General features: G+C 51.1%; 1 non-coding gene across 1 annotated transcript; it reads right to left on the reverse strand.

Annotated features, from left to right (window-relative positions):
• Nucleotides 1-16,433: 16,433 nt before the first annotated feature.
• On the reverse strand, nt 16,434-16,515 carry TRNAS-GCU. Its single transcript has one exon. It is a non-coding gene; the product is annotated as a tRNA-Ser (tRNA).
• Nucleotides 16,516-17,308: the final 793 nt, after the last annotated feature.

Raw genomic sequence — 17,308 nt, forward strand, 5'->3', positions numbered from 1 at the left:
ATAGAGAGCGCATGCTGCATGAAAGCTAGCACGAACCAGGGCCCGATGCAGCCGTGCTCGGGGAGGCAGTGCTCCCTGAGTACCTCATGAAAGCCTCGTGCAGAAAACTGTGCTACCACGGAGCACCCAATAAGGCAGCTCTCCTCAGGAACCTCCTGCTGATGCTTTTCGATTAACGCAAGGAGAGCTTCGTGGAGATCTCCAAGGATGATTTCTGTTCTATCCCCATATATAGAGAGTCCTCCTTTTCACACAGTTAAGATTCCTGTTATATTAAGAATAAAAGTTAACATGGTTAAAGCACTTACCGACTGCTCCTTCCCCTGATTCAGGGTCCGGGTTAATGGCCAGGGAGGGTTGTTGGGGGATCTCCGTGACGGTGATGAATAGATCCTGGCTGTCGGGGAAACCAGCGTTGTAAGCGCTCTCGCCTGCCTCGTCCTCCACAAACCCTTCCTCATCTTCCCCGTCCGCGAACATCACCGAGGAACTGTCCGTCGACACTGTCCCATCATCAGAGTCCACGGTCACTGGTGGGGCAGTGGCGGCAGGCTCCGTAGCGTCCGTTTGCCGCTTTGATTTTTTGGTAGCCTTGTCTGGGGTCCTTGGTTTTCACGCGGCGATGCGTTGCATGACGGCTGTATCCTCTGTCTGGATCATGGCTTTGGAGACCTTCTCGTAGGTCTTTGCATTCCGTTTGTTGGAGCGCAGCTCCGAAAGCACAGACTCCTCGCCCCACACACCGATCAGATCCAAGAGTTCCCGGTCAGTCTATGCCGGGTCCCTCTTTCTATTCAGAGATTACATGAACTCCTCTGCTGGAGAGCTCTGCATTGCTGCCGGTGCTGCTGAGCTCGCCCCGATGTCCAACCACGAAATGAGATTCTAACTGTCCAGACAGGAAAAGGAATTCAAATTTTCCCAGGTCGTTTCCTGTGTGGCTGCTCAGAGCATCGAAGCTCGGACTGCTGTCCAGAGCGTCAACAGAGTGGTGCACTGTGGGATAGCTCCCGGAGCTACTAAGTTCGATTTGCATCCACACCTAGCCTAATTCGAGCTAGCCATGTCGAATTTAGCGTTACTCCACCTGTCGGGGTGGAGTACCAAATTCGAACTAAAGAGCCCTCTAGTTCGAATTAAATGGCTTCCTAGTGTAGACGGTTGAGCGGTTAGTTCGAATTAACGCTGCTAAATTCGAATTAAAGTCCTAGTGTAGACCAGGCCTTAGTCTTTCCTCAGATTGATGATAGGTTCCTAGCTTTGAAGGCCAGATATGACTATTAGGTCATCTACTCTGACGTCCTTTATACCATAGACCATAGAATTCATCCCGTTACTGCTGCATTGAGCTGAATACCTGAGTCCCTGTGGCAGTTTGTTAACCTTTGCAGGGCCCACACAGAACCACCCTCAGTGGTTCTTGCCAGCTGCAGGGTTAAGGGTTGGGGGCAAAGTGAAGGTTGCATTGGAGGGGGGGCATTTATATTAACTTCTCATTTCCTGGTTCGCAGAGGTTTAAGTTTAGTCACCATCTATACCAGAGGTGGGCAAAGTACCCTCCTGCCTCCCTTGTTTTCTTTCCCTTGAGCAGGGTTTTCAGTTTCCAAACCCTACGTGATCTCCCAGCTGGAAGGAGGGGAAGAGCCGTGGGTCCTGGATCTCCAGGGTTCAGAGGAAAGCGAGATCCTGAGAACTCCCTGGACAGGTGAGGAAACATCAAATCAACCCAGAAACTGTAAGTGCCTGAGAGAACCCGCTGGGATTCCCCACACAGACTCTGTGAGCTCAGGACAGTCCCCAGCAGATCTCACTCCTGGCTTCCTACAGATGATGACTGACAGCTTGGCTGGAGCTCCCTCCCTTCCTACTGAGTGTCTGGATGGGATGTGGGCAGGGCCGGCCATGGGGACATGGCACCCTGGGCAAACTTGCATTTTGGTGCCCCTGGCTCCCATGGGCAAGGCACCCCCCCCTTCCCTCTGTCCCCCATGGGCTCCCCAGGCTCCTCACCCTCCCTTCCCCCCAGCCCCTGCACTGTGCCCCCTTCGCTCCAAATACCTGCTCCCCCTTCACTCCCAACCCCTGCCCCCTCCTGTGCCCCATAGCCCTGCACTGTGCCCTTTCACCCCACCCCTTTCCCCTCCCTCCTGTGCCCCTAATCCCAGGACTGTGCCCCCTTCACTCATACCCCCTGCACCTCCCTCCTGCACTCTGAACCCCTGCATGGTGCATACCCCCTTCACCCCAAACCCTGCCCCCCGCACCCCAACCCCTGCCCCTTCCTGAGCCCCCAGCCCCTGCACTGTGCCCCCTTTGCCGCTAACCCCTGCATCCTCCTGCACCCAAGTGGGGAACCTGACCTGGATGCATAAAGCAGCTGGCATTGCTGCTCGCCCCCCCACTGGACTGCTGCTCCCCCGCCCCACGCAGCCCTGGGGGGCTGGGAGAGGGGAGCAAGGAGTCACATCAGGGTCACTTTCCCTGCTGGCTGTGTAAGGGGAGGGCAGGAGAGCAGCTGCTCCTGATGTCTCAGCTCAGCCCAGGTGCATAGGCGGCAGGTTTGTATAATTTTTGGTGGGGCCCAAAATGGTGGTGCCCCCCCGCTCCTGCCCTGTAAGCCGATATAAAATGAAGCTACAACGCGTCAGCGCCACAAGATTACAAGGGTCAATTAAAAGTGGAAAGTCAGAAGCAGCACTTGCCTACTTCAATATACAGTATTATATTTTGTTGTACCTGTTGTGATGAAGTGGGAATGTTCTTAATATTTTCTCTGAATACTGTGTGGGTGCCTCAGTTTCCCCTGCAAGATGCCAACTGAAGGTGTTGGGGACAAAGAGATCAGGTGGCCTCCTTGTCCGGAAGAGACACAGAGGCCAGAGGAGGGAGTGTCAGTTTGGAGCTGGCTGGGGAAATGGGGAGAGACTCAGAACTTGGTTCTGGGCTCCCCACCCCGCAAGATGGACCTGACCGAGGGGTTCTGTTTTCTGTACCAACAAGCTCTGTTTAAACTGTGTTCCCATCATCTAATAAACCTTCTGTTTTACAGTCTGGCTGAGAGTCACATCTGACTGCCGAGTTGGGGTGCAGGGACCTCTGGCTGCCCCAGGACCCCGCCTGGGCGGACTCACTGCGGAAAGTGCATGGTGTGGAAGGGCATGCTGAATGCTCTGAGGTCAGACCCAGGAAGGTGTAAGCTTCTTGCCCTGGAGACAGTCTGCTCAGAGAGGAGGCTCCCCCAGAGTCCTGACTGGCTTTGAAGGAGTGGTTCCAGAGCATCCCAGCATCTCCTTCCACCCCATGCACTTCTCAGAAGTCCACACAGGCACTAACACTCCCTCCTCTGGCCTTTGTCAAGAAGGCTAACAGCATTTTGGGCTGTATAAGTAGGGGCATTGCCAGCAGATCGAGGGACATGATCATTCTCCTCTATTCAACATTGGTGAGGCCTCATCTAGAGTACTACGTGCAGTTTTGGGCCCCACATTGCAAGAAGGATGTGGAAAAATTGGAAAATCCAGTGGAGGGCAACAAAAATGATTAGGGGGTTGGAGCACATGACTTATGAGGAGAGGCTGAGGGAACTGGGATGGTTTAGTCTGCAGAAGAGAAGAATAAGGGAGGATTTGATAGCTGCTTTCAACTACCTGATAGGGGGTTACAAAGAGGATGGATCTAGACTGTTCTCAGTGGTAGCAGAGGACAGAACAAGGAGTAATGATCTCAAGTTGCAGTGGGGGAGGTTTAGGTTGGATATTAAGAGAAACTTCCCGTGGGCCCTGCTAGCCACTAGACTGGGAGCCTCCCGGCCAATGGAATGGGCTGGGCTGGGGGGCGGAAGGCAAAGGGGGAGATTGTAGGGAGCTTTGGAGGAGGGGAGGCAGTGGGGGAGGGGAGTGGGCTGGCACAAAGGGGAGGGCTCTTTGGAGAGGAGTGACAGGGGCACAGGGGTCATTGGGAGTCTCTCGAGGGGGCAGAGGGTTGTGTGGGTCTCTGTGGGGCAGGGGGCTGTGATGGGCGGAGCCAGCCGCAACCTGGGTCTGCTCTGCGGGGGGTGTTGCTATAGTCCCCTCAGGAAGCTCCCCCCATCCTGTGTATTTTATACTAGCCCCGGGGTGCCCATTGCTGCTCCTTTCCCCATCCACGGCTCCATCTTTCTGTCCCCACAACTCCCCTGGCTGTGTCCATCTGTCTGTCCCACAACCCCCTGGCTGTGTCCTTGTGTCGGTCTGTCCCACAACCCCCGGCTGTGTGTGTCTGGCTGCCCGCACCACCCCCGGCTGTGTGTGTCTGTCCCCCTTCCCCCCCACTGTGTGTGTCTATCCCACAACCCCCTGGCTGTGTCCTTGTGTCGGTCTGTCCCACAACCCCCGGCTGTGTGTGTCTGGCTGCCCCCACCACCCCCGGCTGTGTGTGTCTGTCCCCCTTCCCCCCCCGCTGTGTGTGTCTGTCCCCCTTCCCCCCTGCTGTGTGTGTCTGTCCCACAACCCCCTGGCTGTGTCCTTGTGTCTGTCTATCCCACAACCCCCGGCTCTGTCTGTCTGTCTGTCTGCCCCCCACTGTGTGTGTCTGTCCCACAACCCCCACCCCCCTGGCTGTGTCTGTTTGTCCCCACCAACCCCCCCCCCGGCTGTGTCTGTCTGTCTGTCTGCTCCCCGCTGTGTGTGTCTGTCCCACAACCCCCAACCCCCTGGCTGTGTCTGTCCCACAACCCCCTGGCTGTGTGTGTTTGTCCCCACCAACCCCCCTCCCCGGCTGTGTGTGTCTGGCTGCCCCCAGCTCACCGGATGTGTGTGTCTGCTGCTCACAATGCCCAGGGCTCAGCCGCTGCCTGTGGCTCGCTCCCCCTCCCTGCTGTGGAGGCGCGGCCAGGCAGCTCCAGCACCGCCCCCGGCAGCTCCCATTGGCTGGGGTTCCCGGCCAATGGGCTGGGAGTCCAGTCGCTCCTGAGGCCCCTCCCGGGAGCTGCCGCTGCGGTGAGTGAGAGCGACGGGTGTAGCAACGCGGGGACCCCCAGCACAGGGCCTGGGGCCCAAACATTGGTGGGGCTGAGCCCAGCTCCTGGATTATTGGTGGGGCCTGGGCCCCACGGGCCCATATAACTCGCCGCCCCTGGCCAGGTGGGGAAGTGACCTGGCTGCAGGGAGCCCTGGGGTGTGTGTGTGTTGAGGGGAGGATATGAAGGAGTGTGTTGAGGGGAGTGTGTGAAGGACTCTGTGTGTGTGTGTGTGTGCGCCTGAGTGAGCAAGCGCGCTGTCTCTTTAAGAAAGTTCTCAGGGGCAGGAGCCTGAACTAGGCTTGTTCAGACACAAGCAGCTGCCGGCAGCTCCGGCCCCAGAGAGGCAGCAGCACACGCAGGTTCCCCCCGTCCCGTCACCCCAGCTCAGTGGAAATCGAGTACCGGGGGGGGGAGGGGATCACCCCGCCATCAATCAGCACCTCCCCCCCGCAGAGCAGTCAGGAGGATGCTCCCAGTCGGGAGTGGACAGGGCGACTCCAGGGGTGAACGGGGGGTGGGGGGCCAGGAACAGCAGCAGCTGCACACGTGGAGCAGGGCGGAGGAGGGGCCCCTCCGCTCTGGAGCAGTCACCTGGCTCTGGCGGCTGGTCGTCCAACTGCCCCCTGCAGCTCGGCTCTCTCCCACTCCCCCCCGCTGCTGCTTATCTGCCTCCCGTGCTGCTTTCATCAGCCCAGCGAGCCTCTCGGCAGCAGGTCAGGCGGGAATCCAGACCCTGCGCCCGGCACCCCCTTGGGTGGGGCACCCGTACGGCCCCCCCTAAAGGCCGGTCCTGGGTGGGGAGCAGAATTGATCCCCTCCACTGCCCTCTATGGGGATGAGTTGGGGGGAATTCAGTCCCCGGTTTTTATTTTCTGTGTCCTCAGCATTTACTTGGGTTTGTTCTCTGCCTTTCCATCCCCAATTCTGAGATTTCTCCTCCCTTCTAGCAGGTGATGGGCTGGTGAGGGAGAGCGAGGAGCAGAATCCTCCCCAGGAAGATGCTGAGCTCGCCGAAGCACATGGGGAATTACTGCGAAGAGCCAAAGGGAGCGTGTCCCGCCCCCGTGAGCAGGGAAAAGCTGGTGAAAGTTACCACAGATCAGAGAGAGAGCAGGGAAGCTACTCAGAGGAGAGAGTGGATGAACCCATTAATTGTCAGGGAACTCACAGGGACCTCAAGGAAACTACATCCCAGGAGAAAATCCTCAGGGAAAAGAGAGAGAATACATGCAGTGAGTGTGGGAAAAACTTCAATTACCGCTCAGCCCTTATTCGACATGAGATAATCCACACGAAAGAGAGACCCTACGAATGCTGTGAGTGTGGGAAGAGCTTCAATCGTACCTCAGCCCTTAGTAGGCATCAGCGAATACACAGAGGAGACAAACCCTATGAATGCTGTGAGTGCGGGAAAAGTTTCACCCAGAGATATACCCTTATCTCTCATCAAAAAATCCACACGGGAGAGCGACCCTACAAATGCTGCAAGTGCGGGATAAGCTTCACTCAGAGACCAGCCCTTATCTCTCATCAGACAATGCACACGGGAGAGCGACCCTATAAATGTTGTGAGTGTGGGACAAGCTTCTCTCGGAGCTCAAACCTTACTATACATCAGCGGATCCACACAGGAGAGAGACCCTATGAATGCCGTGAGTGCGGGAAAAGTTTCACTCACCTCTCCTCCCTTATCTCCCATCAGACAACGCATACAGGAAAGCGACCCTACGAATGTTGTGAGTGTGGGAAAAGCTTCTCTCGGAGCTTAAACCTTACTATGCATCAGAGGATCCACACAGGAGAGACACCCTATGAATGCAGTGAGTGCGGGAAACGTTTCACTCACCTCTCCTCCCTTATCTCTCATCAGAGAGTCCACACGGGAGAGAAACCCTATGAATGCAGTGAGTGCGGGAAAAGCTTCTCTCGGAACTCAACCCTTATTACACATTACAGAATCCACACCGGGCAGAGACCCTATGAATGCTGCGAGTGTGGGAAAAGCTTCACTCATAGCTCAGGCCTTTCTAAACATCAGAGAATCCGTAAAGGAGATAAACTTCATAAAAACCTTCTCTAGAGCTGTCAGAAAATTTTTTTCTTTAATTCTTTTGACAGTTCCCAGATAGTGACTATTAAGGTATTTGCATCTTTTGCACATTGTGGTCCCTCAGCTCCCACACGAGTTGCCCAGTTTTGAAGCTCGCCCATCTTTGGGGTGGATCCTGTGGTCCTTTCTATCAACTCCATTGTCCTGCGAGTCATGGGAGTGGGTGTCCTTTCTACCAGGAATGTCCATCACCCCAGGTGAGGGAGATAGGGGGTGTCTTCAACCAGTTACGTTGAGATAAAATCTACCTGGGCCTCATCACTATGGTTGCCATGGAGTTAGCTAGCTTGAGTTCACTTTTCTGATAACTATTCTTGCACTAAAGACGTGGGCCATGGAAAGTAGGTGGAGTTATCTTGCACATTTCCTCCTGATCTGACCTAACCACCGTCACATTTCCTTGTCTAAACAAACCTGGAGTTTCACATTTGTACTCCTCCTCCCAGTGCAAAGTTATTGTTCGAGTTGTCACATTCCTCTTTGAGGACAGATTTTCTCATTCCCAGTTGTTGTCACATTACCCTGGATTGTGCAGAACAGCAGTTATTTTGACTTTTTTTCTCGTTTAAATATATTTAAATATGATGAAGAGCTGGAGCAGTGTCAGGGAAATAAGTGTCATTTTAGGTTCTGTGACACTGGAAGGAGATGGGGTGACTCAGAGATTCCATCCTTCCCCATCACCCCAGAACTGTTACCTTGTGCCTGAGCCATGCAGAGTTCACCCCTTCATATTCCTTCACTTCCCAAAGTGTCCGGTGAGGTCATGTTCTTGGCTGTCACTTGGGAATGGTGCTTGTATGTCTTTGATCCTAAATCAGTCAGTCTGGCAGGAGGTGAAAGTGTCACAGACTCGGAAGGGGATTTCAAATGGATCCCAAGCACTGTTCAAATCCCCTTTTCCCTCAACGGCAAAGCCACTTCTGGGAAGGTCGGCTGTTTTTTCCACCCGTTATGAACGTGCTAAAACTTCTGTAAATAACACTAATGAGACAGCGCTGGGTGAAGCAGGTTTCAGTGGATCATTGGAGAATTTCTCATCCTGATTCTGAGACATCAGATGTAACCTAGTCTGGAATTTCACTTTAAATGAAAATGAAAGTGTCTTCTACCTCTCTGTGCTATGGGTTTTCTATCTTTCATGAAGGGTCCTTGGTCATATAACTGCATGTTAGTGTTGTTTGACAGATTGTAGCTCAGATTTATTGGGAAATTTCAGACAAATGACCATCATTCTTTACTTTAGGTTTGTTTTTTCCCCTATCCCTGCATGGTGACATGGAGAAAATTCAAATGCAGTTCAGTCAATAGGAGAGAATACTCCAAGCTGCTGGACATATTATCAGAGAAACAGTCTGGTTTTAAACCTCCAATCTGAAAAGGTGAACAGCAGCAGACCCCAAATGGTGCAACTGACGGAAGTAAGTGCACATGGTCACAGGGTGGTTCAATTGTTTAAGTCAATATTGTCTCAGATGATCCAGGGATAGAATTCCACAGTAAGTGACTTGGAACTAGGCAAAATGCCCAGGTATTTGGTTCCCAAGGTATTTGTGACCCAGTCCCTACAGGAGGTTACTCCTGAAGAGATCTCCTAGCTAATCCCAACATTTGGGAAATGCTGTCTGTGATGAGGTGTATCAACCTTGAACTGGCACTGCTAGGGTTCACTGCGTCATGTGGACTGAAGAGGCCAACCCCCTCACCCTCTCTGGGCATGCGCTGACTGGAGACGGAGTATAAAAGGGAGCCGCTCAGCTCAGCCTAGGTGGACGGAGGAGGAGAACAAACCTATGTTGTGGGCTCCTGCCAGGAAGCTGCTGGACCTCCAGGCTGCACCATCCAGCCACCCTGAGGCCCCTGCAGACACCCAGTTGACCGCCAAGGATGCGACGCTGGATGCCGGGACATTACCGACTCTGGACGTAAGGGTGGGAAGTGACTCAGGGAACGGGACTGTTGCAGTGAGAGATCAACTCTGGACACAGGAGTATTGGTTCCTCAAGGCCCTGGGTCAGGACCTGGTGGAGTAGGGTGGTCCCAGGTCCCTCTACCCTGCACTGCGCCCACCACTGAATGGAGTCACCACCTGAAGACAAGCTGTCTTGACCCAGGGGACAGATTTCTTCCCCCCCAAATCCCTGCCTTCTTCCGTACATGGCCACACACCCTGTGACAGGATGTATCAACCCCCCACGACACTGTCCATAATGATGTAGATGTGGAGAAAACAGAAGTGGTGTTTTTGTTGAACTCACCATTTGTGGGTGATGGAACTGTGCATAGAACGAAATCAGTGTTGTAGTGAGATGGCTGCATTTTTAATAGGAACCTCATCTCTGTTATTTTACAGAGATTCTGATCCAGGACTGTATCTAATCCAGGGGTGGGCAAACTACGGCCAGGGGGCCGCATCCGGCCCTTCAGACATTTAATCCAGCCACTGGGGAGCAGGCGCTAGGGCGTGCCACATTCCGACACTCCAGCCGGGGAGCGGGTCGGGGGCTTGCCCCGCTCCGCATGTGCTGTGGCTCCGTGCGGCTCCTGGGAGCACTGGCATGTCCCCCCTCCAGCTCCTACACATAAGGGCAGCCAGGGGGCTCCACACACTGCCCCCACCCCAAGCACCACCTCTACAGAACTGCAATTTTAGTCTTGCAGCCCAAGCCCCAGAAGCCTGGGTCAGCTGACCCGGGGTTTGAGACAGGTGCCCTGGGTGTTTTAATCACAGTGTAGACATAACGTTAGGCTACATCTACAGTGCAGTGAAGCACTCACGGCTGACCCCTGTCACATTAATCAGGGTCATGCAGCTTGGTCTGGATAAAACTGCAGTGTCCATGTCTGGGAGGGAGTTTAGCGAGTGGAAATGGTAAAACCGCAGGGAAGTGGCATTTCCACTCGCTAAACTCCCTCCCACCCTTCTGGGCTCCTAGAGCAGGGGACTGAGCCTGAGCCCAGACACGGACACTGCAACTTTACTCCAGACCAAGCTGCATGGCCCTGATTAATGTGACCCGGCCCAGCCGAGGGTGTTTTATTGCACTGGAGACGTAGCCTAATGTTATGTCTACACTGTGATTAACACACCCAGGGCACCTGTCTCAAAGCCCGGGTCAGCTGACTCAGGCTTATGGGGCTCGGGCTGCAAGACTATAAAATTACAGTGCAGACAAATGGGCTTGAGCCCAACCTCTGAGACCCCAGCAGGGCTGAGGGTTTCTGAACCCAGGTTCAGTGTGAACACAAATATCTGCACCACAGTTTTTAGTCCCACAGCTTTAGCTCCATGAGCCCAAGTCAGATGACCCAGGCCAGCCCTGCTGCCATCTTTATCCCAGGAGAGATGGACTCTAAGGGCACGTCTCCATTGCAATGTAAGCCCAGGTGTGGCACGCTGTGCTCAAAGCAGCACCCTGGAAGCCCCATATTCACCACTCTCATATAATGATGACATGGTTTGTACAAAGTCTGCCTGGTGAGGTGTCATTTCATAAGTCTTGATCTCTTGAACATTAATATCGTGTTGGATTGTGTGTGCTCGTATTGCTTGGGAAGTTATGAAGTTTTGCTCTGTGTGTGTTACTGAGATATGTTATGAGATTGGGAAATACCCCCCACCAGCCTTTCAGGTGCGACCATGGAGGAGCCAGACTCGCTGCTGGCCCATTGAAGGGATCCACACTCCCAAGGACTATCCCAGGAACCGTGTACAACGCAGGCTTCTCCGAGATAGCACAGCGACAATGGACACTGCTTGACTCACATCATAGCAAAGGAGCTTCCTAGCAAGTTGGAAGAAACTATGAAAGAGGGGAAGAGACGTCATGACTTGGCCTCTCTCCCCCACAACTCAGCAGCTGGAAACACACCTGGAGGACAAAGACTGAACTGAACTGATTCAGAAATCAGAAGAGAATAATAGCAATAATACTTGCAAACCAAAGTCCCCAACCAGACTAGTATTGGTTTTTCAGCAGAAAATTTTCAGTTTGGGGAATTTTGTTTTCTCAGTCAGACCTTGCCAAGGGAAGCAGGGAGAAAATGTTGGAGTTGCCTCCTTCAGAACAGCTTGGCCTAGACACTAGCTCTGGTTCACTGCTCTGGCCTTGCTCGGGTTGAGGGTATTTTAATAATTTGGGCAGGTCCCAGGGCGTTTGGGGGAGATGATGAGGATGTTCCCTTTTGAGATAAAAACTAAGAAATACAGGACTACATAAGAACATAAGAAAGGCCGTACCGGGTCAGACCAAAGGTCCATCTAGCCCAGTATCTGTCTACCGACAGTGGCCAATGCCAGGTGCCCCTGAGGGAGTGAACCTAAAAGGCAACGATCAAGTGATCTCTCTCCTGCCATCCATCTCCATCCTCTGACGAACAGAGGCTAGGGACACGATTCTTACCCATCCTGGCTAATAGCCATTTATGGACTTAGCCACCATGAATTTATCCAGTCCCCTTTTAAACATTGTTATAGTCCTAGCCTTCACAACCTCCTCAGGTAAGGAGTTCCACAAGTTGACTGTGCGCTGCGTGAAGAAGAACTTCCTTTTATTTGTTTTAAACCTGCTGCCTATTAATTTCATTTGGTGACCCCTAGTTCTTGTATTATGGGAATAAGTAAATAACTTTTCCTTATCCACTTTCTCAACATCACTCATGATTTTATATACCTCTATCATGTCCCCCCTTAGTCTTCCCTTTTCCAAACTGAAGAGTCCTAGCCTCTTTAATCTTTCCTCATATGGGACCCTCTCTAAACCCCTAATCATTTTAGTTGCTCTTTTCTGAACCTTTTCTAGTGCTAGAATATCTTTTTTGAGGTGAGGAGACCACATCTGTACACAGTATTCGAGATGTGGGCGTACCATGGATTTATATAAGGGCAATAATATATTCTCAGTCTTATTCTCTATCCCCTTTTTAATGATTCCTAACATCCTGTTTGCTTTTTTGACCGCCTCTGCACACTGCGTGGACATCTTCAGAGAACTATCCACGATAACTCCAAGATCTTTTTCCTGACTCGTTGTAGCTAAATTAGCCCCCATCATGTTGTATGTATAGTTGGGGTTATTTTTTCCAATGTGCATTACTTTACATTTATCCACATTAAATTTCATTTGCCATTTTGTTGCCCAATCACTTAGTTTTGTGAGATCTTTTTGAAGTTCTTCACAATCTGCTTTGGTCTTAACTATCTTGAGTAGTTTAGTATCATCTGCAAACTTTGCCACCTCACTGTTTACCCCTTTCTCCAGATCATTTATGAATAAATTGAATAGGATTGGTCCTAGGACTGACCCTTGGGGAACACCACTAGTTACCCCTCTCCATTCTGAGAATTTACCATTAATTCCTACCCTTTGTTCCCTGTCCATTAACCAGTTCTCAATCCATGAAAGGACCTTTCCTTTTATCCCATGACAGCTTAATTTACGTAAGAGCCTATGGTGAGGGACCTTGTCAAAGGCTTTCTGGAAATCTAAGTACACTATGTCCACCGGATCCCCCTTGTCCACATGTTTGTTGACCCTTTCAAAGAACTCTAATAGATTAGTAAGACACGATTTCCCTTTACAGAAACCATGTTGACTATTGCTCAAGAGTTTATGTTTTTCTATGTGTCTGACAATTTTATTCTTTACTATTGTTTCAACTAATTTGCCCGGTACCGACGTTAGACTTACCGGTCTGTAATTGCCGGGATCACCCCTAGAGCCCTTTTTAAATATTGGCGTTACATTAGCTAACTTCCAGTCATTGGGTACCGAAGCCGATTTAAAGGACAGGTTACAAACCTTAGTTAATAGTTCCGCAACTTCACATTTGAGTTCTTTCAGAACTCTTGGGTGAATGCCATCTGGTCCCGGTGACTTGTTAATGTTGAGTTTATCAATTAATTCCAAAACCTCCTCTAGTGACACTTCAATCTGTGACAGTTCCTCAGATTTGTCACCTACAAAAGCCAGCTCAGGTTTGGGAATCTCCCTAACATCCTCAGCCGTGAAGACTGAAGCAAAGAATCCATTTAGTTTCTCCGCAATGACTTTATCATCTTTAAGCGCTCCTTTTGAATTTTGATCATCAAGGGGCCCCACTGGTTGTTTAGCAGGCTTCCTGCTTCTGATGTACTTAAAAAACATTTTGTTATTACCTTTGGAGTTTTTGGCTAGCCATTCTTCAAACTCCTCTTTGGCTTTTCTTATTACACTCTTGCACTTAAGTTGGCAGTGTTTGTGCTCCTTTCTATTTGCCTCACTAGGATTTGACTTCCACTTTTTAAAGGAAGTCTTTTTATCTCTCATTGCTTGTTTTACATGGTTGTTAAGCCACGGTGGCTCTTTTTTAGTTCTCTTACTGTTTTTCTTAATTTGGGGTATACATTGAAGTTGGGCCTCTATTATGGTGTCTTTAAAAAGGGCCCACGCAACTTGCAGGGATTTCACTTTAGTCACTGTACCTTTTAACTTTTGTCTAACTAACCCCCTCATTTTTGTATAGTTCCCCCTTTTGAAATTAAAGGCCACAGTGTTGGGCAGTTGAGATGTTCTTCCCCTCACAGGGTTGTTGAATGCTATTGTATTATGGTCACTATTTCCAAGCGGTCCTGCTATAGTTACCTCTTGGACCAGCTCCTGTGCTCCACTCAAGATTAAATCTAGAGTCGCCTCTCCCCGTGTGGGTTCCCGTACCAGCTGCTCCATGAAGCAGTCATTTAAAGTATCGAGAAATTTTATCTCGGCATTTCGTCCTGAAGTGAAATGTTCCCAGTCAATATGGGGATAATTGAAATCCCCCACTATTATTGGGTTCTTAATTTTGATAGCCTCTCTAATTTCCCTTAGCATTTCATCATCACTATTACTGTCCTGGTCAGATGGTCGATAATAGATCCCTACTGTTATATTTTTACTAGAGCATGAAATTTCTATCCATAGAGACTCTATGGAACCTGTGGATTCGCTTAAGATTTTTACTTCATTTGAATCTACACTTTCTTTAACATATAGTGCCACTCCTCCCCCTGCACGGCCTGTTCTGTCCTTCCGATATATTTTGTACCCCGGAATGATTGTGTCCCATTGATTGCTCTCAGTCCACCAGGTTTCTGTGATGCCTATTATATCTATATCCTCCTTTATCACAAGACACTCTAGTTCACCCATCTTATTATTTAGACTTCTGGCATTTGTGTACAAGCACTTTAAAAACTTGTCCCTGTTTATTAGCCTACCTTTTTCTGATGTGCCAGATTCTTTTTTATGTGACTGTTTATCATCTGATCCAGCCCTTACATTATACTTCTCATTCCTCTGCTCCTGACTATAACCTGGAGATTCTCTATCATCAGACTCTCCCCTAAGAGAAGTCTGTGTCCGATCCACACGCTCCTCTGCAGCAGTCGGCTTTCCCCCATCTCCTAGTTTAAAAACTGCTCTACAACCTTTTTAATGTTTAGTGCCAGCAGTCTGGTTCCACTTTGGTTTAGGTGGAGCCCATCTCTCCTGTATAGGCTCCTCCCATCCCAGAAGTTTCCCCAGTTCCTAATGAACGTGAACCCCTCCTCTCTACACCATCGTCTCATCCACGCATTGAGACTCTGAAGCTCTGCCTGCCTACCTGGCCCTGCGCGTGGAACTGGGAGCATTTCTGAAAATGCCACCATAGAGGTCCTGGATTTCAGTCTCTTCCCTAGCAGCCTAAATTTGGCTTCCAGGACATCTCTCCTACCCTTCCCTATGTCATTGGTACCTACATGTACCACGACCACCGGCTCCTCCCCAGCACTACACATAAGTCTATCTAGATGCCTCGAGAGATCCGCAACCTTCGCACCAGGCAGGCAAGTCACCATACGGTTCTCCCGGTCATCACAGACCCAGCTATCTACATTTCTAATAATCGAATCTCCCATTACTAACACCTGCCTTTTTCTAGAAACTCGAGTTCCCTCCCCCGGAGAGGCAACCTCAGTGCAAGAGGTAACCCCAGCACCATCTGGAAGGAGGGTCCCAACTATGGGAAGGTTTCCCTCTGCTCCCATTGACTGCTCTACTTCCCTGAGCCCTTCTTCCTCCTCAACAGCACAGGAGCTGTCTAAGCGGAGGTGGGACAATTCTACAGTGTCCCGGAAAGCCTCATCAACATACCTCTCTGCCTCTCTCAGCTCCTCCAGTTCCGCCACCCTTGCCTCCAAAGTCCGTACATGGTCTCTGAGGGCCAGGAGCTCCTTGCACCGACTGCACACATACGCCACCCGCCCACAGGGCAGGTAATCATACATGCGACAGTCAGCGCAATAAACTGGATAGCCCCCACTCTGCTGCTGGGCTTCTGCCTGCATTGTCTCCTAGTTAGTGAAAGGGTGGTTTACGGAAAGTAGTTTTAGAATGTAGTTTGGTTTATAGGTTTTAGGGTTTTAGGGGGGGCTACAGGGAAGGGGTTAGGGCCGGCAAGGGACTCCCACTCCCTTCCCACTCCCCTTCCAAACTCCCTTGCGAAACTCCCTGTTAGCAGCCCCTGGTCGCAAAGCTCCCTGGTCACTTGTGCGCGGCTTTATAAAGCCCTGGCCTGAGTGAATGCCCCGCCCACTGATTAAGGCTCAGCCAATTACCAGAGGCTTCGAGCTTTCAAACCTGCCTCCAACTGCCAGCCAGAGCACACGGTCCCTCAAACAACCAAACAAACAAACAGACTGACAAACACAAGCTCAGCACACAGCAAGTAACCCCCAAACACAAACAAACACACACTACAGACAGTCACTTACCCCACAGATGCTGTATTAGCTCCTCCTTCACCTGGAGAACTCCCTTGCGAAACTCCCTGTTAGCAGCCCCTGGTCGCTTGTGCGCGGCTTTATAAAGCCCTGGCCTGAGTGAATGCCCCGCCCACTGATTAAGGCTCAGCCAATTACCAGAGGCTTCGAGCTTTCAAACCTGCCTCCAACTGCCAGCCAGAGCACACGGTCCCTCAAACAACCAAACAAACAAACAGACTGACAAACACAAGCTCAGCACACAGCAAGTAACCCCCAAACACAAACAAACACACACTACGGACAGTCACTTACCCCACAGATGCTGTATTAGCTCCTCCTTCACCTGGAGAACTCCCTTGCGAAACTCCCTGTTAGCAGCCCCTGTTCGCAAAAGCCTAAGGACTAGAGAATTTCTTTTTAAGAAATCTGGGATTTAGACATTTTATTTAAACCAAGGGAGTTCTGAGTTTCTGTTTGCAAGAAGCAACGTTGTTTGATCTGTCATTGTACCAAAGGGGGAGATGGTTGTCTATGAAGGAGGGGTAAAGACTAAATGCATCCGATGAGGATGGGATTTGAACCCATGCGTGCAGAGCACAATGGATTAGCAGCCCATCACCTTAACCACTCAGCCACCTCATCTGTCAAAAAAAAGGCAGGAGGAGAAATCTAAGGCCAGCAGAGCTAGGGACAATAAGGAGTTTTTAAATACTAAGCGGAAGCAGAGGCTGAATGAGCTCCCCCCTCACATCTAGTGAGGAGCTGGGGGAAAGACTTCAGGAACAGGCCGTGTTTGCACAGACACACCTACTCTGCCTAGCTATGCAGCATGATAGGGCCGCTTCCCCAAAATGACCAGTTTTGGCTGGTGGTGGGTTACAAATCACTTTAGGATTGAGTGGAATGAAATGTTATTATCCTTCCTGCATGAGTGAAGGGCAGCAGAACATACCTAGTTGGTCCTGATGGAGGGGTGTGTGGGTGGGTGAGGAATAGCTTTTATTGGACTTCATAGAAGTGATTGAGAACAGCACCCTAAACCAGTGGTCCCCAAACATTTCACACTGTGCCCTCTTAGCCATGGCTGTGGACCCTCAGAAGCTGCGATCAAGATCTCGGGTTGGGAGTGGGGCTGTTGCTTGCTGGGGAGAGTGGTGCAGATAGGGGTAAGGGGGTCGAGGCCGAGCTGGGCACCAGAAGCCCAGGCTGAGGGTGGGGTTGGGGAAGATCTGGGGCAGAGTGGGGCTGAGTGCTGCTCCCTCCATGGGGGCTGGCTCAGGCCCTGAGGTGCCCCCATGAATGTTCCTCTGTGTCCCCCTAGGAGTCATGCCCCACATTTTGGGAACCACTGAACCCTACTCGCTAAGCAGGGGCTAGTGATGCCAAAGCCCAGGGAAAGGGAGAACAAGTGCGGGGCCCCCAGCACTGGAGCCAT

This window comes from Mauremys mutica, chromosome 24 (genome assembly GCF_020497125.1).
Source record: "Mauremys mutica isolate MM-2020 ecotype Southern chromosome 24, ASM2049712v1, whole genome shotgun sequence".
Classification (NCBI taxonomy): domain Eukaryota; kingdom Metazoa; phylum Chordata; order Testudines; family Geoemydidae; genus Mauremys; species Mauremys mutica.